Below are 23,069 nucleotides of genomic sequence, written 5' to 3'. Positions count from 1 at the left end.
GCATGCAGGATTTTATGTGTTGTAGTATCACCTCCAAAGTGACCACCAGCTGGTCCATCGTGAAGTTCCTCCAGCACCTTCTCCACCTCAGATTTTTCAAGACATCTAAGTAAAATAGAAACATAATTTATTCTAAAAAGCACATCATCAACAATTTGACATTTCTTATCTTTTAATCTCAAGGCTCTTTTCTTTGTATAATTTCATTAGGTTGGTTCGTATCCATTTTTCAAGTAAGATATGATATTATCATACCTTTATTCTATGTCGTTGAGGGTTACCTCATATATTTGTACATCATCCCCTACATGCTGCAATTCTAATAGATTCGATGTTCCTGCCAACATCCTGCAAAACCTTGACCTTATACAATTTTCACTGGTTTAATTTCTATGTCATATTCCTGCAGCGTTGTCACCAAATTTTCTCTCTTTTCTCCTACGTCCCTTTGTATTAAAATATTTCTCACTGCTAAGAATGGTACTATGACTTTAGTGTGGGTTTTGAGGAGAAAAGTCTGAAGTGTTTTATAGATTTGAAAAGAGCAAAAGCTTGTTTTTCAACATCTGAGTAATTTAATTCAGCTCCTTCCAAATTGGAGCTAAAGAAAGAGGTTGGGGCTTCAACTTTATCTTGATTCACTTGTGTGAGTATGGCCACATATGATTTCTTGGAAGTGAAAGTATATAGAATGAAATGATTGGAAAATTTTGGGGTTGCTAAAGATGGGGCGTTTATAATTGCTTGTTTTATTAAGATAAAAGCTTCATGTTCCGAATGTCCCCATTTAAACAGAGAATTTTTCTTTATCATAGATTGAAGAGGTAGTACAATTCTCGAGAAGTCAGGGACAAATCTTTTAACAACATTTATTTATCCCAGGAAAGATTGCATTGATTTCTTGTTATCGGGTAAAGGTATTTCAAAAATTTCTCTAATTCTTTTAAGATCGATGTGAATTCCTTCTTTTGATACAATGAATCCAAGGAGCTTTCCTTCACTTAATGCAAAAAAAGACTTCTTGGGGTTCAAAGAAATTCCATACCTTTGGCAATGTTCAAAGATTTGTTTTAAATCTCTTAGATGATTACTGCGTTTTTTGGAGTATATTGTTATATCATCCAAGTAGATCACTACTGATTTGTTTACTAAACCCTTGAAGGCTATATCCATAGCTCTCTAGAAAGTGGCACCGACATTGATCAGTCCAAATGGAATCTTCTGATAAGAATAAGTGCCCCACTTTGTCCTGAATGTGGTTTTCAACTGGTCATCTGGGTGTACTAAAATTTGATTATAACCTGAGAATCCATCCAAGAAAGACATTAATTCTAAGCCTTCCACTGATTGCAAAATATGTTCCATAGGGGGTAATGGGAAATTGTCCTTTTGGCAAGCTTTATTGAGGTTGCAAAAATCTATACATATCTGAATATCATCGTTCTTTTTTCTGACTGGGACAAGATTGGAAACCCATTGGGAGTGTCTGATAGGAAATTTTTACTTTCAGTAGTTTATTCAAATCAGATTTAATTTTACTTTCTAAATTAGGATGGATTTTCCTCAATTTCTGTTGAATATGTCTTTCGTCAGAGATCATGGGAATAGTATGTTGAATAATAGAGGTGTCGGATGTCTTGAGATCTTGATAGCTCCATGCGAAGACATTCTTGTATCTTTTCAACAAGCCTATAAAAGCTGCTTTTTCGTCTGATGAAAGACTGATACCTAAGTTAATATTTTGAGGTTTTAAATCAGTCTCAATATTGATCGATTCAAACCTCAGAGTTGAACTCTGAAGTTTTGAATTGGTGGATCGTTTAAATCTATCTTTAAGGTCATATAAATCTTCCAACTTAACTATAGATTTTGGTATAGCGTTAATGACTATTTCTTGTTTAAGTTGGTTATCATGCTAGTCCTCATCAACTATTTGGTCATCGTAAGAACCTTCTAAGGTCAGAAAGCTTATGATATCCGGATCGTTATTAAAGACTTTCCAGTCGGTGATATTGTTAGGAATATAAGGCCTAAAAATTAATTCAACGGAAAATCGATCTGGGTTGTAATCTTCTGGTGGGATAAGCTTGGAAGTGACATTGGCTAGAAGATCGACACTAGCATTCTAGAGTCTTGGAAAAATATTAAACGCTGCAAAGTGGAGAGTCGCATCTTGGACTAATGACTAATAATGTTTCAAATGTCCTGACAAACAGTGTATAGTATTTCTCACTAGTTTTATGACAAACTCTGAATCTCCAAATACTTGGAGGTATTTAACGTTAAGGCTAATTTCCTTATACAAACCTTTAACTAGTGCCTCATATTCAATGGTGTTGTTTGTGAAATCGAATTCAAGTCTGCATGCTAGCATAGCTTTTGCCCCCTTTGCGGTGACTAAGATGCAACCTGCTCCTACATCATCATTGGATTTAGATCCATCAAAAAATAATTTCCAAAATAAAGATCTAACTACAGGTTTATCTACAAAATTTACAATTTTAGAAGTGTTTGTTTGAGAAAAAATTTCAACTTGAGAGACAACAGAGTTTTCTAAGAAAGGTGAAGTATAAGCATTGAAATTTCCTAGAAATGATTCTACAGAATAATTTCCGATGATATTGTTGCTATACACGATTGGTTTGTTTTCTCCTTCTAATTCTGTCACTATGAACTTTTGATTCTTCTCACGATCAACCCTTATTTAATTTGGTTTGCCATTATAGGGAAGCCACAGGTGAGACCAGTCAGTTGCGAAATAACCATGAAGTTTTTTTGACCAGACCCTACTAAGGATTAAGCCATAGAACTCAGGAATGTCAGCTACAAGTATGTCAATGACTTGGCAAACTTTAGGGTTTGATGAAAGTCTAATGGTTACTTGGTTAAGTTCCCCAAAAACTTCGACTTGAGAGTGATCTAACTGAACTATTCATACAACAGATTTTTGAGGCTGAACATTCAACTGTGCACAAACTGTTCTGGGTGAGATGTTAGATGAGGCTCCAAAATCAACTAAACAGTTGTGTAAGTTTTTGTTAAAGACTTCAAAAGTAAGGAGAAATGGCGTGGTGTGGGATTTTGATCTTACCCCAATTAAAGCTATATCAATTGGATAAATTTTATTCAAAGAAGCACTAGGGGGTCTTCCCATTTCTTGGGCAGCTTGTGAGATCATGGCAGTAGGAAGTGGTGCAATAGATACTGTTTTGAGTTCTTTGAGAAGTAACTTCTGCTAATGTTTCAATTTACTAAGCTCATGAAATATGATGCTTTCCCTAGTCTTCTTCATATCATCAATAATATTATATTCCATTTCATCAGAAACTATCAAAGTTTTAGATGAAGGAGAAGGATCCAACTAGGCTGTGTAGTTTGAGTGGATTTTGGTACATATTTCTTACTTATTGCTTTATCCCTGGGGGTGGCATTGAAGTCTTCTGTTTTGGATTTGTTTGTGACAATTCAACATGATTTTTACTTTGGGTAGCGACAGGTAATGCTTCTTGAGTTTCTTCATTGGGAAGTATGAAATCCCACATCCCTTGTAACTCTGCTACTTCCTCATCGTCTGTTTCTTCTACATTTATTGAAAATTTGTCCTCCTCTCCATCTGAGTCAGCATTTGATATGGAATTTGGGGGTTTAGGATCAGTAGAGGAATTCCTTTTAAATTGTCTAAAAGGTTTCTTAGAGGAAGTCTTTGCTACTTGTTTTTTAATATCAACCATTTCATTAGACATGGTATTGAGGACTTTCTATAACCCTTCAATATCAAAAGGATACTTTGGTGGTTTCTTCTTAGAGTCATCTCTAAAGGTTACTTTTTTAGATCTCTGTTCTTCTAATGCATTTTTCTTTTCCACAGCTAGAATGTGTTTTTCCATGACTATTGCCTCTTTCATATTTTATGCCAAAGTTGGTTTGACAGCTCTATCAACGAAGATAGTTGTGTTTGATGGTAGATAAGAGATGTACCACTCATTTTGGACCTCATTGCTAGGCTTAGATGTCGTTGGTATTTTATTCAGTAATTTAATGAAGTGAGGGTTGAAGTCCTTAATGGGTTATTTCGGTTCAGCTTTCAAATTGGAGAGATCATTGATCAAAGTAGCCGTAGATCTATCATCTCCAAATTTAGTTAAAAATTTCTCTTGAAAAGCATCCCAATAGTTAATAGAACCTGATGGTAATGAAAAGTACCATGACCTTTCTACTCCCTGTAAAGTATATGGAAATAATCTTACAATTGTGTCTTCTTCCTTTACTTCATTCAAGTTGATGGACAACATAAAATTATTTATATGTTCCTCAGCTAATAGGACATTATCAAGATTGAATTTGGGGAACCATTTCTCTGGGTGTGCTGGTAATTTATGTAAAGGTCCAGCCATCCTAACATCCCCTGGATTTGTCCATGGCCTTGGAAGATTCTATGCCATTGCTGGTATGTGGGTAGGGGAAGATGTAGCAGTAGTGCTTGAAGGTGATTGGGTAGAGGAAGATGTAGCTCCTGTACCTGTGTGAATCACGATCTAGAGTGGTGAGGTGGATGATTGATCTTGTGAGGATATAGATAGGATGAACGAAGATGATGGTAGAACCTCGTTGTGAGATTCGGATGGTGTTTTCTTATTTCTCTTTCGGCTTGGCAGAGGAAATTCGAACAACGGAATTTGAAACTTTTCGCTCTGTGCTCTAGTCAACCGTGGAGATGGAGTGAACTATGAGGTAACACTATCTTGGGATAACTTAGATTCTTCTTGAGATAGTGAAATCCCCTGTAATTTATGAATCAAAGCATGAACTTCAAGGGCTTCAGTAAAATAAGAATGATCTAGCTTGTTTGGGATTTCAACAATGGGTTGTATAATATTCTGTGTAACTTCTCACTTAGGATCAGGGGATTTTGAAGACTTTTGAGAAGTTGAAGGTGAGGGTGACGGAGTTTTACTCTTAGAATGTCCTGTTAATTTAGATTTACTTTCCATTCACAGCCAGGCCCTCCTTCTAGCTCCAAAATGTTGAAGCCTCGAAAATCGTTGCCTCAACATGGGGAAAAACCACTCGGTCCGGACCTTGGTTGGCAGTGCCTTTCCATTTGGAGTAGTGGCTCCAACTGGGGATAATGGGACCAGTTTCCCAATCTATTTAATTCTTGTGCTAATGGGGTCATATGTAAGGTTTTAAAGTAATATCTAAGCTAAAATTAACCTAATATTAACTAACAATCACATGCATTTTATCCTAATTTAAGCACTATCTAATTATAAATATACCTGGGATTAAATTGATGTATGTGATCTACAATAATATCTTAAAGAAATTGGTAATAAAGATCATTCAATTGCGATGAGAAGTAAATCTATTTTAACAATAATCGCTTCGTATAAAAAATTAGCCGAAACGATTGTGAAAGATATATCGCATAAGGAATTATCCATATATTCAGTGTAAAATAAAGATCATCATCATACAGAAGTGCAATAATGGTAATCAAGATTTAGACTTTCATACATAAACAATTCGAGAAGAAATCATTGCTTAATACATAAGTAAAAAGGATTACGAGATAAAAGTACCATTTATAATATGTCCTACTCACGTGTTTCAGCAATATTAATCTATCTTTAGTCCATTCAACACCATCTAAGATTACAAAAGTGAAATTTGAATAGAAGATGCTAAATCAGATAGAAAATAAATCCTATTCCATTCATTTCACTAGAACTTCCTCGAAGGGACAAAAATGCATGTTTCGAAGATTGTTTCTGATAAAAATCTGGACCCCTCTCTAAATGCATGAGAGGGATTTAAATATTAAAACTATAAAACTAAAAATAGATTATTACAAAAATAGTTGAGGAGGTTTAAAGGACCTGCCTCAATTTGTGTAAAAATAAAATCAAAATGAAAATAAACAATGTGACTAACTATCCTCCATTTGATCCTTCAGAGTGAAAATATCCATCATGGTCTTGAGTTGTGTTGGTTGGCCGACTTCAGCTTTCAACTATCCAGCGAATACGACATCGGTCAGTGTTGGCACCATTTTCTATGTAGAAGTGGTTAGGCATCGCAAATTCATCCGTTGGCTATGAGGCTTTACCAAATGTTACCAATTTTCCTCCCAGTTTAACTTGGTCATTTGCCTTACCACTTCTGTTTTTTCTGTCGCTGCTTGTTTCCATTGTTGTTCAAGTTGTTTTTCATTAGGAAGGAAACCTGGAATGGACTCTGCCACAAGGTTGGCACTATGTAAATTCTCATTGATGTTTTCTATGCCACTGTTTGTTGTTTTCACCGTGTCTACTGTTGCCTTTTCTGCTTCTTTAAGCCTACAGTCCCAGCTCGCAAATAGGATTTCCTTATGTAATTCTTCTAACTTGGGCAGGTCGGCCTTTCTCCCATCTTTTGTATTCTGTCGAGCGATAAAATCGGAGACTGTTTTAAAGACCTTGACATATTCAAGTCCCATTTCCACGACTTGACTTCTTAGTTTATCGCTTGTTTCGTAATAAGATTTCCACTGTGAAATCTTTTGACAGAATAATTCTTTCTGGTGCATTAGCTGGGAGTTAAGACCAAGTGCTTCAGTAATAAACTGATCAATTTTTGGATCATATTTGTGTAGATCAGTTATTTCCCGCATCTCTTCTTCCTTCTCGGCTAAGTTGATTCGATGTTCTATTCGCATCTGTTCAAATACCTGTTGAAGCATGGCCAACTCTATCTCTGCCTGCTAGTCGCATTTTTTTTATGTAATTGTTGCTTAAACGACGTTATTTTATCTTCCTTTTCTCTAATAAACATTTGTATTTTTGTTGCTTTGTCCATGGTCACTGTAGCGTAAGCACCTGTGAACTACGAGAGCCTAGTAAGGTTGGCGGATGGGTCAATAGGTGAGTCTTTCCATAGAACATCCATTGGTTCATTTTCAGGGGTAGTAGCAGTTGTAGAGTCTAATTTCCTTTTCTTTCTTTATCTTTTCACCATGGCCTTATGCTGTGGGCTATAGAACACATCTAGAGGGGGAATTTTTTCAATTCTCAAAATTATTTAGTAAGTGGGGGTGGCAGGGATGTGCTCTACCTTTTGTATATTTGCAGTCTCTTCCACTGTAATTTCCAGAGTTTTTTTTTATGGTGGAGTTTGCAACTCTGGCGCATGTTCCTCTATGTTGAGGTGTTTATTGAAATTTTCCCACTCTTCCTCTAATTCAATTACCATGGGTTTTATTGGCTGTGTGGAGGTAGTAGGGATTTCAGCCTCCTTGCCAGCGGATTTTTCTTCAGCTATCTTCTGTGTAGATTGGGTTGTATCCTTTACTGACTCCATGCTTCTGCTTTTCCCATTTTGTGATGACTGTTGCGATTCCCTAGTAGATTTCTCTTGAGATTCCACTCTAGAATTGATCTTAGAGTTTTCTTTGGAGTCACCTTCTATAGTCACACTGGGAGTAGGCTTCCTTATTGTTTCAATCAATTATTGGTCTCTTTGCTAACCTCCTTTCTCTGTAACTGTAAAAAATTTCCAGATCTTCATAATCAAAAAGTAGTTGTGCCATATGCTTCGCCTCTGTGAAGGTGTTTTTCTGCAAAAAGATGTCATCAAAGGCATCCGCCTCATTGCTGAATACTTTTATTTTCACTAGAGTGGTGAAATTTTTGATAGTGCCCAACGGGTCGTATTTTCTTCCAGGGAATTTAGGTAATCGCAGAGATATCATGTTCTCTACTTCTTTAAATGCATGCCCTAGGTTGTGTAATGCAAATTCTCCACACTATATAGGGAATGTAGGCCAGATGGCCTTCTTTGAATCCCTCAATGTCTTGCTCATTCCTCCCTCACTGGTTGTTTGATACGCTATCTCTCTAGCCATCAATTTATCTGGAACATAGTATGGGAGGACATGGGGGGAGCTAATGCTGCCAAAAGCCCTGATATATGTAAATATTTCCTCCCTGAACCATCTGGCCACCAGGAGGATGTCAAATTCATCTTCTTGGGAAAACCTAGGGGCGTCTCGATTATAAAACCACTTGTGAATAGGGAGCACAACTCCATGACAAATCTTGAAAAAATGTGGTTGAAAATTCAATTCCCACATGTCCTTGTGGTATATGAGAATGGGAAGTGGATTTCAAACAATACATTTCCATCCCATGATAGGGAATTTTAAACTAAAACAAATAGTGTCCATGACATAGGTGTTCATAAAAAATGGAGGGTAAAGCCTGGAAGCAACACTTCTTTTCCTTCTATACTCAATAATTTTTTTCGCTAAATTGTTAGACATAATTTGTGCCCAAGTCATTACAGTTGCGTTAACAACTACATCTATTAACGATAACCATTCTGGGGTGAACTTAGTACTATCAAGTTTGCCAAATAGTCTACATAACATAGCCGCTGCAAAACTATGAGGGGTACAAACAGATGAAGTAGTGTGCATACCTCTTTTCTCTTTCTTGATTTTTTCCTTATTATTTGACCAGGTCCGAGTGCAGTCTGCTGGGTCATCGTTCTCTTTGGAAAACTTCTCCACGAACTGCCTGTTGTAAATGACTTGTGGCTCTGGAAGGTGGTACATAAGCCGTAGGTTGTCCGAGGTAAAATATCACATAAAACCTTGGGTTCTTGTCGTGAATTCTTTGTCTGAGATGTCAGCTTCATCAATAACCCATTTAACCATGTCGGTAAAAGGGATTATCTTCGGTTGCGTGGCTATGCGGTGAAAAAATGAGCACGTCGTCTCTAGCATGGAAGCATCTGAGGAATCACGTCCATCAACTGTAATTTTTGTTTCCATAATTCTCGTCTGCTCTTCCTCTAGTATGTTATACATAGCCTCCCATGTAGAGGATCCTCCCTCTCTATTGCATGTAGTATCCGTAAACAAAGGAGTCATTTCTAACTTCTCACAAGTGGCTGCCTTTCCTTTCTTCACCATTTTTCTCAATGCTTTGCTCCGTGGACTTTTCCTGAAAGTGAAGAACAACCAACTATCGGATACACAAATATGAACGTAAAATGAAATAATACAGATAGCTTGTAAAGGTGATAAAATGAGTTTTATTTGAACGCACATAAGAAGATATCCTATCACTCTAAATGACTTTTCACACATAAATGTAGTTATTTCTTATTAAATGCCCACTAATGATTTGTTATCCCTTAACTTTAATGCGCATAAGTGTTTACATCATAAAACGAGAAGAAAGCTTCCAGGGTGACGATCCTTCGAACTGTGATGATAGAGATTATGTGATTTGTGAAGCAATATCACAGATTGCAATATCACAATATGCCTTTTCGCCTTTCTTACCTTCTGTTGTGTTTCTGCGAGATGCGAGATGCGAGCGACTCATTAATTGTTTTCAAAAGGTAGCTAATTTCTAGGTTTATCCTATGTAAAAGACCCTTTTTACTTAGCGGCGGACCTAAAACATTTGCTTATGATTTTTAAGGAGTGGGTCCAGGTCTTGATCGCATATCGCAATTTTGGTTGGTGGTAAGTACATGGTGTTCATTTAAACGCCCGAAATGCGACGTGATAAGAGTTGTATCGCCATCGTCGTTTCACATCTCACATGTTTCACAATGAATTTTTTAAAGCGAGCCCTTTATGAATGGTGCTATGCGATGCGAGACTTAAGCCTAAAAAGCTTAAGGACTTAGTTTATGTCGGATTTTATGATAGTTTCACATAGAGTCCTTACTTAATCATTTTTCTTGATTTTGGAGGGCTAGAAAGGTCTTTTGGTGGGTTTAAAGCATGATATATGTGTGAAGGTTAGTTTCTAATAGTTTTTATAAAAGGGGTTTTGATTGTTATCTCTTCTTTATTCCAAAAAATAAAAGAAATGCATAAATGCTAAGTTTTTCTTTCTGGATACATTTTTTGAACAGTCCCCATTTATTAACGTAATATTAACTACTATCATTAATAAATGGGGGATTTTTAAATACCACAACACACAGGTACAATGGTTTCTAGGAGAGAAAAGTAGAAGACACCGTTCAGAGCACACTTGGGGATGCAGTCGATCAAGTGTCTATGAACTTACCTACCCATGAAGACATCAAGTTGTTCATAGAAAAGGACATCAAGATATGATGGCAGCAACATTAGAACAAGAAGCACCATCAACAGTAACTGAAGGCAGTATACCAGATGCAACGAATGCAATACAGAGGCAAAAAAAAGTTGCAAGCTAAAGCAGATCCACTTGTGATGAAAGCAACTTTGGAGACTCAGGCTATGAGGTGATGACGCGACATGAAGATCATGCGAAGGTAGAGAACAGAACAAAGAAGGAGTTGCATATGCTGAAGCACAAACTCAAGGAGAACATGAGATGCATAGATGAGAGAATGATTTGTAGGAGGAACAGGTACAATAGGGGGCACAACACCACTCAATCGCAGCCTTTCTTTCTCAAGTTCTTGGAGCCTAAAATTTCCCTGTTGGATTTTGTCTTCCAAGGTTCTGCGAACTGTTGCTGCCATGCATGGACTAGGATTTTCATGCTCTATGGGGCTTACAACGTTCACTTCATACTCCAGCCTTGGCGGTGCTTGTGCGGTCAGGTTCTTGCACGTGGTCCTATAAGCCCATAGAACCGTTGGTACACGTAGGTCCCAGTCAGTTCACTTCGCATTGTGGACCTTGTTCAGCACTTCACACACTTTGTTAGAGGCTTCTGCATGGATAACGTTCTCCGCATTTGGTCTTTCCATACTTTATGGTTCTAACCGGAAGGGTTGTTCGCGCCATTGCCTTGCACGTACCTACTTACTAACTGTATCTGCTGACGTGAAGACTATGTGCTTCCGTGCAGGTTTCGCACCATATGGCTGCATCCGTCAGGATAGGTGGGTGTGTAGAACGTTTCATCTGGAAATCTTGTCCATAAATCACATCTGAGGCTTCCCAAACTGCATGCGCATCATCTTTCTAAATTTGCGCCAATCCTCAAAACTTCTTTGGTGCGTACCCCACCACCTCGCGGGTGTAGCGCGTAGTACCCATTTCAAAGCTTTGAAACATTTTTTTCTGACACTTCTCTTTCAAATTTTCTCATCAAGCCATCCACCTCACTTAACCCATCATACATAGGCAAGTCCAACACCTCCGTCGATACACAGCGTAGAGATCTCATCATCATGTCACAGTTCAGTGTGGTTACCTCGTGTAACCGGTTCTACCATCATTCTATTTCCTCATCCAAATCCGATGTGTAGGAGCTTTCGTGCTCCCATGAGATTCGTCCATCAATATTCAGATTCACCCAATCTTGCTCTCACATGATTATCTTATAGATGCAGTCCAAGTCATCATCACTATTGTAGTCACGCACCGACTCCGTGTAGCACGATCCCTTTGCAAAGTCCAAAGGTACAATTACGCGTAGAGACTTTTTCTCAAAAATCATCTTGCGCTTATTCAAATTTATCACTCCATTCATGTCAGTGGCCCAATCTATTCCTAATAGCATGAGGTAGGGATTTCTATCATCAACAATCTCTATCACTTTGAAATCTGCTAGCGCAGTTGCTCCTTTGATATCTAGTGTGATTCCCTGTAATCACCCCATAGGTAGGATCTTTTTTTGGTTCACCATTCGTAGTTGGAGAGGCGACCATTGTAGTGTAGGCCTTCCCATGCACTCCCATACCTACTTCAGCAGGATCTTTGCATCCAATCCTAGATCCAAGAACACTTGGTCCATCTCATATTCTCCAATCTACACAGTCAATCTCATCTCCCTTCCCGTTCACATTCTGTGCTTTCTGAGCTTCCAAACTATGCACAGTTCTCCTTGCATGATCCCAGCACATCTATTTATGAGTTCCTGCAGCCCCTTTACAGCCTTGATATCATGCAACAGCTTCATGCATGTTTCCAAGAATGTAGTGAGCATCGATGGGTCCATTTCCGGCTCTAGTCTGTCTTTACTTCCTGAAGTGGAGGCATCAGCGAAGCTCCTCTTAGCTTCCATGAATGTCTCCCTAGTGCACTCCAAATCAAACTCTGGATCCTTTGTTGGAGCCTTGCGAACCCAAGTACTTTCTTCAAGTTGCTTGCCTTTGTCATCCCCAGTCGTAATTCCACTTCAGAGCACGATATTTACATTAGGGTCTTCCTCGCACAGATCAGACCTCATCATTTGCAGGTTCTAAGTTAGGCAAGGTTGGAGTGCTCCTTTATTGCGAAACCTCACTATCAGTGTGGGACAATCCTCCATCTCATGATCAAACAATGTACAATACAAACATGATGGTCACGTTGGATTCGTACAATCGCGGCCATAATTCCCTGGCTCTCCGTAATTGTAACATATCAGTTATCCGCGACCTTTTCCTGGTCCCCCTCCACCTCAGCCTCGTTCGCGCCCCTGAAATCTAGTGCGCGCCATCCCTGCATTCTAATCGAGGGGTCGTGTTTCGACCTAAACTCTGTAGGTAGGATTTCAATCCATCATCAGCTCATAACTTCTACAGGTGCGCTCATCATGTCCCACTGATCTACAAAAATTACAAAATAGCTACTGTGAATTCAGCGTATACTTCTATAATAAATGGAAGTTATTTGTAATATGCTTTCCTCCTATCTAACAAATCATGCACCATAGTGCAGGCGTCACGCTCGGTCCTAATTGTGCCTCCGGTCTCAATGGTACTAGCCCTCCTCCGGTGAGGTAATTTGTGAGCACCGAACAATGGTCCTTGTCATGTCCCTGGCCCTTCCACTTTACGCACCATACCTCATCACACACTTCTTAGCAGGTTGTCCTGTCATGTTTCAAACTTTGCATCTCAAGGCACAAGTTTTTTAACTACGTGTGAATCTGCTGAAGTCCCAGGTTGGGATCTTATATCGAGGTCTCGTGCAATCTCATTGTGACCTCCAAGGCCTCGGCTTAAGTGGTTAGCCTCTATTGTGATAGTGTGTTCCGTAGATACAGTGTTAACGATGCTACAAACCATTCGCGGTGTTGTCCATCTGTCAACATCATGTTAGCTTCACGAATTATACACTTCAGTCTCTATTCCAACTCCCAAGGGGTCTCACCTGGTAGCATTGTGATTTCCTTGAACCTAATGATCGACTGTGCCTCTAACTTTGGCCTGCTAAATTCTTTGTTTTGCACAGCTTGGATATCCACAATCCCCTCATTCGGATTGTCATTGGAATGCTTAATGTACAGGGTCAACGTGCGATTCTGTAGAGCGCTGACCAATGTTTCTTTCTTTATATTTTCATTCGTGACTCCCTATGCTTCCCATACAGCTTTTATCATGAACCAAAATTGGTCCAAATATTCATTTTCTACTCCCTTGAACACTGATAACTCTATCGCACTCACCATAATGCTTCGCTGTGGTGGCGGAGGTGGTATGGGCGAAGATGGGGGTGAAGAGGTGTTATAGAAATATTTGGGCACCTCAACTCCAATCTTATATGTCAATAAACTAGGGCTCTTTAACCCCTAAAAGTATTGTGTCATACCCTAAAATATCATGTTCAACTGATTACATCATTCCCCCAAAGTTCCACGTAAAAAACCATCCAGAACTAGCCAAAATAGGACCATAATAACTGCTCCACTATCAGGGTGCGATGCATACTGACTTCTACACTATCCAGGTGTGATGCATACTAAAGAGGCCTTTTGTGGGGTGCGATGAGCGAGGATGGACAAATTTCCGAGATAGTTTGCTAAGTGGATGCTCATGGAATCTTCCAGAAACTTCTCCTATGACACTTGCCTCCCTGAATTCGCCCAGGGATGAGTAAGAGACCCAAGAAATCTCCAAGTGGAACCAAGAACAACAAATGGAATGACACTAATCAAAAACCCAGAGATGACTCACACCCTTGCATACATCTATAAATGGATCCCTCATCTGAGAGATCTGGAGGCTAGAATTTTGTAATTTGTAAGGAATTGTTGATAGTTTGTGTCTAAGAAAGAGCATTTTATTGTTGGGTGATCTTGCTTTTCATGAGGTGAAGAGGGCTTTGATGTTGGATCAGAAACTTGGGTTGTAATTCTCCCTTCTATTTAATAAATTTCTTTGAGTTTTCCTCCATACAATTGTGTATTTCTGAATGTCATTATATGTTCCTTGTATTTCTGATTCTGCAATGCTTATGATATAATAGATCAAGATGCTTTAATGGTTCTTTGTCGCTATGTTTCTACAGGTACTCTCCAAGCAGGATGAGTACGGAGAGGAGTTGCAAGCTCTGTCAAGGGGGGGAGAGATCGAGCAAGGAATTAAGCGGAAGATCCAGGTTGGTTCCTTTGCCTCTCTCTTATCTATTATACATAGAGGAAATCACAAATTGCTTTAAACTGTTGTTTCTAGGGTAGCTGCCAAACCTAGAGGGCTAGTCGATCGAAAAGACACTAGTTTTCCTAGAAAAAAAAAAGATGACTCTGCTGGGGAACAAATAGATGTTTTTTTGTTATTGTTGTTTGTTTTATAAACTATAAACAAAGCCTGAAGTTAGCCAGATAGCCTTCGAACTGCTCTTGCTCTGCAATTGCATAGTAGATGAATGTTGCTTCAGTCAATCTCCAGTTTAGTTTATGAACTAAAAATTTGACCTACAAGCATTCTAGATGCCCTTTTGGTAGCTCAGTAACCTCTCAAGATCATACCTCTACTCTTTTATCTTTACTATCTATCATAGCTCAGCTTAACTCACTAAAATCCGCTGCAAATTTGAGCCAAAACCCATCTCATTTGCGCTCCCTAGCCCATTACATTGTCTATCACTATCTACCAGTATGCATCACACCTCCTTAGTCTGAAAAGTGCGATGAATCCTTGTTTCTTTGAAGCCCAGGTGCGATGACTGACTGAGCCTATTTCAGTTCTTGAAATTTGGGGTTTTTGTCCTTGTTTCCAACTCTGTTTAGTTGTTTTGCTGCATATGAACAGTACCTCATTACTGAAGCCTCCTTGCATCAGATAGATCAGCCTCCATTGATTAGTATTAGTAGATATTTTTATGTATTTTTCCATCATTTACAATCCTTTGTCGAAAAGTTGCTTAAATCAATCTGTTGTTTTGGTACAAAAAGTGTCGTAATTGTCATTTTGTGTCAAAAAGAGAAGTGTCATTGAAATTTTTTTCATTTATTTGATTTGATTTATTTGATGTTTGAAGTGTCGAAATCATTTTCTATTTGAAATCGAAAAGTTTCGTTTAGTCTTCCTTTCTATTTTGAAAAAGAAATTGTCGAAATGTCGCTTTGAGTAAAAATATTTCAGATCTTTACTACATTTAGTTTTCTTTTTTGGCATTTTCACATTAAATAGAATGAAAACAAATACATGCATTTTCATTTTCATTTAGACTGTGTGCGAAAAATTATTTAGGAAAAGTGCTTTTAGTGTGTATTGTTTGCTCTTTGTTTGAAAGAATTGTAATCTTCTTTCCTTAGTAGCTAGGATTTTCATTGCTAAAAAAAAACTACGATTGTTTATCATTGTAGACTGCATATTTAGGAATTTTAAATCTCCATCACATGGTGAACCATTGAAAGGAAAACTTTTAAACAAGATCAACTCTAAAATAAATTTCAATGAACTTAACAATGCTTTGGAACTTAACGCAACACATCTAGAGGTCTAGGCTAGAGATGCGTTCCAGTGTCATAAAATCTAGTAACTATCATTTTCATTGAAGGTTGGGTGATTCCTTCTCCTTGATACGACAAGTGCTAGCACGGAATTGTGCTCCCCATGCCATCGCGTATATATTGGGAGACCACAATAGGCTTATATCCTTTATCCATAGGAAGTCGTGTCTGTCGCCCTATCGATCGTAATGCACTGAACACAACATTCAAGAAGATTGACTGCCGTACATAAGTCCTTGGTAATTTCTTTTTAATTTATCACTGAGGTGTATTTTGCAGTTTTGCAATTGGTTTGGTAATCTCTCTGTCTAGATTTCCAGAGTAGTCACTTTCATTCCTTTTCAACTCTTTAAAAGAAAAGGTCCATCTGAGCACTTGTCACTTCAGGCTCATTAAAAATCGAAGGGGACCAGAGTCATCTTTAGTTTTTTCTCGACTCTTAAAAATTGAAAAAGAAAATTTGTGTCAAAGCATCATTAAAGTTTATTAAATTCAAAATAAAATCCCTATTTCCTTCGTTGATCTTAGGTTGAGATAATGGAGTCTACCAATCAAGGAATCCCTCTCGAGTGGAATCCTAGTCCCTTGACATCTTGGGGAAATATTGGTGCTCCTCATGTGGCCACTTTATCCCTTTCGGGACTTACCATTGGCCTGCCAGTATGGCTGTTCTCGATCTCTGTGGTTCAAAATAATGTGATTCCTTAGCAATTGAATCAGCATCCAATTGATATTAAAGTTAAACCCTCGCCTTCTTCTTCGTTTGTTTCTCCTTCCCCTTCTTCCTCTTCGCTTGGTGAAAGTAGTGATGCTAATAACCAGGTGGCTAAGAAGAAGAAGAAAGGTAAGGAGAAGAAGAAGATTCCAATTCAGCAAGGGGGCAAACAAACAACCATAGATTTGGATGCATCAGCTGGTGAAAATCCGCACATTAGAACTCCTAATTCACAATTTCAAGCTTATGAACATCCACCTCAAAGTAATTTGAACACACCCTTTCCTTGGCAACATTGGCCATCTCAACCCCAAAACCAATCTTAGAAACAAGGTTGACAAGGAACTTATGGGAGCCATCCACAATATCCTCAGTATTTTCCTCAATATCCTCCAACCAAACTCCATGTTATCCTTACCATTCACCTCCACCACAACCACAACCCCATCCACATCCATCTCAAATATACACTCCCACTCAACTACCTTTACCACCATTCCTAAGCCCACACATTGAAGTAGCTCAACCCACTTACAATGATGAGGTACAACACTTCCAAACATCTCCTCTTGAGATCAATGGTATTCACCATAGCTCAAGAAGAGTATTGCAAAAAAGAGATCATCTTGATATCATTGAAGGACCACATCCAAAAGAAGAATATTCAAATAAGAAGGCCACAGAACCATGGGCTATGATTTATGAAGAGCAGACATCAAAATCAGAGATCGAGAGAACTCCCTCATGGTTACCATCAAATCCTCCATGTATTCAAGAGAGCAATCAACAAAAAGAGGAAGATTTGAAGGTCATGGTAGAAGAAGACATGAAAAATGATCCAGATAAGCAAAAGGACCAAGGACATCACAACTATATTGAAATATGTATCCAGACATTCACTAAGTTGCAACATCACTCTCTTCCTCAACTATGCTTGATCCTTTCAAAGTGAAATCATTTGGTCTCTGAAATCTAGGTACATGTCAATGCATACATTTCAAGCCTCCACATTATTTTTTTTATCATCTTGACGTGCACATGGCTCCATTGGAAGCATTCTTATACTTGAAAGTGATTTTTTTCAAGTAGGGTAGGGTAGAAGGAAAAAAACAAACAAGCAAACAAACAAAAAACAACAAAATTAAAAATTAAAAATTAAAATTAAAATTAAAAAATCTCAGGTGGAAACCTCCTTAGAGGCACCTCAGATTGGATCATTGATTGAAAACCTCCATGAGGCAGTCAATGGGTTGGGAAAAAATAAAATATCCTAGGTGAAAACTTCCTTTGAGGTGCCTACGCAGACCTACTAGTTGAAAACCTCCTCGAGGCAGCTAATAGGCCTAGAAAAAAAAGAGAAAAGATAAAAAATATTTTCTCCATGTATATCTGTGACGAATGCATGTACTCTCGAACATCTACAACCAACAAGAACAAGTTGGTACCAAAGGGAAAATTGGTCAATCCTAGGGCATGGACTTCATTGGGCCTATCAACCCTCCTTTAAAGAAAAAACAGTACATTATTGTGTGCCCTGATTATTTGACTAGGTGGGTTGAAAGCAAGGCGATTAAGGCAGCAACAGAAGAGAAGGTGGCTGAGTTCCTAAGGGAGAATTTATTCTACAAATTTGGGTACCCTAGAGATCTTCAGTCACAGACACCTGCAAAAGCCAAGAAACCATTAGCAGACATCACAGGAGGAATAAGAATGACCATGCAGCAAATAAACAATGCATCACCTCTAATCTTCGACAACTGAAGCATGGCATCGAGACCACAAGTAAGTATCCCGCTCACTCACTCATATGCATCATTTGATCAAAATTTGTAAGGGTTATGAGGTAGTTGATTTATAAGTGAAAAGGTGGCCAGTTAAATTGGCCACCTTCTTTCAATCATCACATACAAAACCGGGTGTCCTCCCAGACGTGGTTGCAGTCATCTCAAATACAAAGGAACATGATGAAGCAGAAGAAGAAGGGGGGGAAGAGAAGGAGGATGATGCTAAAACAAAGGAGGAAATGAAGGAAGAAACTAATGGAGATGAGAAAGAACAGTAAGAGGAAGAAGATAAGAAAAACAGAGAGGAAGAAGGCATTGAAATAGAAGGGGAAGAACACAAGGAGGAGTCACCTAGGGTGTCTCCAGAGGCCCCTAAGAGGGAGGCAGCAGCTGCCCTCACTGCTCTCAGCACCCCAGTCAAGCAAAAAGGGAAAAGAAGGAGGCAAACCCCTCTATATTTCAAAACAAGAAAGAGCACAAGAATCAAACAAGGGAAGCCACAAATATCAACAAAAATCCCTATTGAGATTGAAGATTCCCCTACACCAAGAGACAAAATGCCTTCCCTAAGTCACCAATCACCTATGTAAGGAGGCCTAGTACCAGATCAACTTCCTTAAAGGGTAAGGCCATCCTACAGGATCCACAGCAAAAACTACAGGAAGCACAAAAATTGGAAAGCAAGGTAGGGGAGCAGCAAGAAACAAAAGAGGAAGACCCTGAGACAAAGGAACCAAGTCCCCAACCTAACCTAGACTCCTACTACCAGTTTATTGAAGGAGGTAGGGTGATACCTCAAAAAGGGGTGGAAGACATTGGGCACATGGAAGAGAAGCTCAAGGAAATGGGAAAAGAGATAAGTGGCTTAAGGGACAGAGAAGCAATAATGAGAGATCAACTTGAGAGGGAAAATTCATGGCTAAGAGGATAGTTTCAGGAAAGAGAAAACCAACTAGCATGTATGGCCAGCCTCTCCTTGGAGGCCATCCAGTGTAGGATGCCAACTAGATCCTATGCTCTTTACCTCAAAGAACAATGGCTGCAATTTCAGATTAAAAGACTAGCACAAAGGGGCACCATGCTATTTCAGGACTACAGGCAGTTTATTGATCTTTGTGATCAAAGTACACTAGAGGATAGGGCAAAAATGGCTAAGTTTTACTTGCACAACATGGCCCTCATAGACATGAATGTTTGGGATCCTAATGTCGAGCTAGAAGATCTACAATTAATGGCTTTGGCATCATGGATGAACCATGAGGAGTCAAGCGCTGTAGAGATGAAAAGGATATGGGCCAGAGAGAAAAATGAACCTCTTTTCATCAAAGTTTAACAATCAAATCCCATGGCCCTAATCAGCACCCATAATCTAATTGCAAATGATCCTCAGCTGGCACCTAGATATCTTGCTTCCAAGAGCAAGAAATTTCACATTTTGAGAATATGTTTAGGCTGCTAGGAGATGATAGTATGCATGCCTGCTTAAGGAGATAGAACACACTACCACACAGCTTGAAGATCAGAGAATATCACTCCCCTCAATGGTTGAGAGAGGCACTCAACAAGACACCTATGTATAGGCACTCAATGAAAAGGATGAAGGTCAATTGGATAGGCCTAAAACTCAGTCCACCACTACTCCTAGGGATGCTAGAAGGGAAAAAAGAAGAAGATGAAAAAGAGCCAGTGGGAAGAAGTAGAAAGGAAAGCAGGCTTCTATGAACAAGAAGAAGAGACCACAATGGAGGCATGGGATGTCAAAGAGTCTACCAAAGTCATGAAGGACATGGACATTGACTAAGTTTCTTAGAGGATGAGCAACACTTTTAGTAGGGGGTGATGATGAACCTCATCATTCAGTAATTATATGGACCTTAATTCACCTCCTAGCTTAGTCAAACCAACTATTCTCACAACTGATTGCATACTTTTGATTATATTTTGTTTATGAGATGAGTTAGAGTTGGATATTTTGCATTGTGTTCTAATGTGCATTTAATGCAAGATTTAAGGATAAAAGCAAGGAATTTTGGCAAAGACCTTGGTCAAAACTCGAATGGGACAAGGGAGAGGAATTATAGGAGGTAAATCCTCCTCATTTACTACCCTTCCATTCGAATATTCCTCCATCAACTCGGAGTGAAAACAGACAAAACATGAGGACTAGAAGGCAGCAGAGCAAATGAAAATCAAAGCACTAGTTTATCTCAATTTTGGGAGTTGAGCCTCCCTAATTTTAAGGAATTCGTTGGAGAATTTAGATGTATAAGTAGAGAGGCTTAGGACCTCAGTAGGATTCAGATTTTTGAATGTAAAACTTTACTCTATTTTCGAGTTGCAAGACTTGTGACAATTTTTTATGTAATCTACTGTTTTGATAATAAGAATGAGTTTTGTTTTGAGCCAGCACTGAGTTAACTCAGAGGGCTGAAGCTCTTGGGTTAGGGCCCAACCCTAGTAGCTAAGGCTCATATTTATTGTACATGTATGCTAGAGTAGATGCATGGTTTAATCGTTCATTTGCTTAAGTAGCTGCATTTCCATTACAACAGTGTAGTGCATAGATTCATGGTTTAATCATTCATTTGCTTAAGTAGCTGCATTTCCATTACAGCAGGGTAGCATAGATTTTTTGTGTTTTAGTTCGTTTCCATTTGTGCCTTTCTTTCAATTCGTAGGTTAGCAAGGAGAAAAAGATCCCCATAAGGTTGTCAGCAGGCGTCTCGGCCTCACCTCCTCCCTCCAGGACCTTGACTTGAGGAAGAGACCCTTCAGGACCTCAAAAACACAGATTTCTGGTTGTTGCATGACCTTTGGATTTTGTCGTCTTGATTCAGTACTTGGTTCATTTCATCGTTATTTTTTTCCATCACTCTCTTTCTGTAATAAGATCTCACTCATATTCTCATTTCCTTCAGCACTTTCTTGATGCATAATATATGCAGAAGCTAATAAATCACGTCTTAATCAGATTATACCCGTAGATTTCCTTACCATCCAATCTGAAAAAAAAAACTAAACAATCATTGTCAATCGCGTGTCACGTATTCATTTCAACGTTTAACTTTAGGCGCTCCAAATATCCACCGCCGATCTATTTTTCTTGATCGAATGGCTATCGCGTCACCCGCTCGCCAACTAGCTTGGCCGATCTCCACCATTGATCAATCCCGCATGATCCAACGGCTATCGTGCAATCTCGCCTGAAGTCTTGCATGACCAATATCCAACCGAGAGCACACGAGAGAAGTGGTTTTTCGGTGCTACGTGTCACTCACTCAAGCTAATCATGTGAAATTTAGGAATACAACCTACAGCCCTTAAGGTGCACAAGATACTGCTTACTACCCATGAAGACCGCTCCATTGCGTCACCCACTCACCAACTAACTTGGCCGATCTCCGCGGTCGATCTATCTCGCTTGATCCAACGGCCATCACGTCACCCACTCACCAGCTAGCTTGGTCGATCTCCACCATTGATCAATATTGCATGATCCAACGATCATCGCACCATCTCGCGTGAAGTCTTGAACAACTAAGAGCATGCGAGAAAAGTACTTTTCCAATGCTACGTGTCACTCACTTAGGCTAATCATGTGAAATTTAGGAATTCTGCTTACAACTCTTAGGGCAACCGAGAGACTGCTTACCACCTACAATGACCGCTCCATCATTCTGCACATTTTTTTCTTCTATCGCCAAGTGACTTAATGTGACCCATCCATCTATTAACTTAATATCTTGCTATAAAATCCCCACCGCTCATCTTTCATTAATAATGTTCCTGATAGATCCAACAGTTCTTGTGCATTGTGGCTTCATTACATCCTCCTTTCGCTGATTTTGATCTTCAATTGCTTTTCTGCTTTACTCCTTCCCGAACTTTGTTCTGCATATCATTTAAACTCTGCCACTTCTGAGCTTCGATTTGGTTATTCAATTGGACTCTAACACTGTCTGATCATAAAAAAAAACCAGAAAAGTGAAAATAGATTTAGTTTAGTTTCCTTGCTTACACATTAGTTTGGTTTGATGCTCTTTACTTCTATAACTTAGATAGCAGCATTAGGTTAGCATTGATTTAGCAATTTTGCTTAGCATAGCTATTTAAATGGTTAATTAGGATATGGTGTGATTTAGCATTACATGTTGTTTTCTTCATTACTGCAATAGAGTAGCTCTCTTAGAATATATTTTCTCTTCTTCTATCAAAGAATCAAGCTTCTTTGGACTCTATAGAAGTCTAGCTTGGAACCCCTGGGGTCTCTTGCTAGATTAATAGTGACAATAGGCAGGACCTTCACTTCTACTTGTGCATATAGCACTCTCACCTCCAAGTTTGTACGAACCCTGGGTTGATAAGTAAATATGGTAGCCCAAGAGTTGCAACAACCTTGCTACAATAATGGCACTCATCACTACCTCTTTGTGGTACTTGACAAGTTCAACAAGATGTGTGTTTTGATGCCCTGTAAAAATACCATTAGTGGGAAAGAAGTAGAAAACTTGTTCTTTGGACAAATTTGGGTGCACTTTTGGATACCAAGAAGCATCATTTCAGGTAGGGATATGAGATTTTGCGGTCCATTTTAGACAACGTTGTGGGAGATGGACATGAATTTGAAGAGATCTATAGCATTCCATCCATAGAAAGATGGACAGACATAAGTAGTCAACAGGACTTTGGTGCAGTTTCTGAGGGGATACAACTAGAAGCATCCAAATACTAGGGATGGAAATCTGGTATATATACAATGTTCTTATAACAGAGTAGTTCACACCTCTATAGGAAAATCCCCATTTAAAACCTATTTTGGATATTGTCCACCTTCACCTTTGGACATTACATATGGGCAGCAAGGAGGAGTGAAGAAAGATCTTATAGAGATGCCTTGAGAGATGAAAA

This window comes from Pinus tabuliformis, chromosome X, assembly GCF_031772625.1.
Source record: "Pinus tabuliformis cultivar Carrire ecotype Pingquan chromosome X, CPIR1, whole genome shotgun sequence".
NCBI lineage: Eukaryota > Viridiplantae > Streptophyta > Pinopsida > Pinales > Pinaceae > Pinus > Pinus tabuliformis.
This window is presented reverse-complemented; position numbering follows the sequence as displayed.